At 32.9% G+C, this 1,511-nt stretch overlaps 1 non-coding gene across 1 annotated transcript; it reads right to left on the bottom strand.

Annotated features, from left to right (window-relative positions):
- Window positions 1-1,180: 1,180 nt before the first annotated feature.
- Trnai-gau (transfer RNA isoleucine (anticodon GAU)) lies at window positions 1,181-1,260 on the bottom strand. Its single transcript is given in 2 exon segments — window positions 1,181-1,216; window positions 1,223-1,260. It is a non-coding gene; the product is annotated as a tRNA-Ile (tRNA).
- Window positions 1,261-1,511: the final 251 nt, after the last annotated feature.

The raw sequence follows: 1,511 nt of genomic DNA on the forward strand, positions 1-1,511 counted from the left end.
AAAGAATATCTAGGTCACTTAGAAATGATGGCTGATGACATATTCTTAAAACGAGTTGGATGGAAGATACCAGAGGGTAAGAGGAAAAGAGATAGACGAAAAAAACATCCAGAGCTGGAGAGACCGAAGGGACCGAAAGCAGTGGAGTGAAATTAAAAGGCTATGAACCTAAATAGTCTGCATGTAAGTCTAAATATATGGGATGTTTTCAAACAAACTTATCTAGTAGAATTTTTGATGTCTTTGTCAAAGTTAAGGGTAGCTCCGGTATTTATTCTCCAAGGGGTCATATGGAGGAAAGGGTACCCTTTCAACCAGCAATTTAAGGGGGTTCCGGAGACAAACCTCGGAAGAAAACTGGAAATTGTTGTGCATTTTGTTTCCAAGCAAATAGATTTCAGTAAAGAACTTTTAATCTCACCTTTCCTTAGTCGATATTGAAAAAATTGTTTTGAACGACTTTTACAGAAAACAAGGCGGTGCGGGAGATTATATCGCATTTTTTATCGTTACCAATCAGTAAATATAATAAAAAATATTAATTTATAAAAAGAAGTTTCCATGGAAAATAAAACAAGATAAATAGCAATAATTTCATTTATTTAATAATTTTGTCCCTATTATTTCTTGACAATTCTCATAATAATCGATTTATAAAATTGAAAATGACATCGAATGACATGAATTGACGTCTATTGACATTTGATGTTGAACGAATATTTTATGATATCTATTGACGTCAATTCATGTCATTTGACAAATAGAAATAATGGGCTCACCTTTTGATTAATTTAATAAAAGTCAAAATTTCTTATAATAATCGATTTATGGAATTGAAAATGACATCGAATGACATGGATTGACGTCTATTGACATTTGATGTTGAACGATCTTTTATGATATCTATTGACGTCAATTCATGTCATTTTTGACAAATAGAAATAATGGGATCACCTTTTGATTAATTTAATAAAAGTCAAAATTTCTTCCGCTTCGGCACATCTACACATATACATGAATTAAATGCAAAAAACCGAGCTCACTAGAAGTGGAGTGAGGAGATATCGGTGCTACAGGTAGACGTACGGACGAAACGCCAATAATACCTTTTTTTTTGAAAAAAATGTTCCAAAAAACTCTCAATGTTATTTATGAAGGTAATAAAATGTAAAATTTAATCTGGCTCATGTAGGATTCGAACCTACGACCTCCACGTCGATACAATCAGTGTGGTGCTCTAACCAACTGAGCTAACGAGCCATATACAAAAATTATGCGGGAGCCGAATGAAATACGATGTTGATTATTTTTAAAAAGATAAAAATTCAATTTACAAGTTAAAAAAATCAGTGTTAATTCGACACACTATCACCAAAGTTATGTATCAAAGCTCATTCCATCCGAAATATGTCAAGATCATAGTAAAAATTTAATCAGCCCATAAAAAATTTCAGGGGGGAAAAGTTTTAATTACTACGCTGATTCGCGGGGGAGGAGCTGAGAGCAAAGCT

The sequence above is a fragment of the Diorhabda sublineata genome, chromosome 2 (assembly GCF_026230105.1).
Source record: "Diorhabda sublineata isolate icDioSubl1.1 chromosome 2, icDioSubl1.1, whole genome shotgun sequence".
Taxonomy (NCBI): Eukaryota; Metazoa; Arthropoda; class Insecta; order Coleoptera; family Chrysomelidae; genus Diorhabda; species Diorhabda sublineata.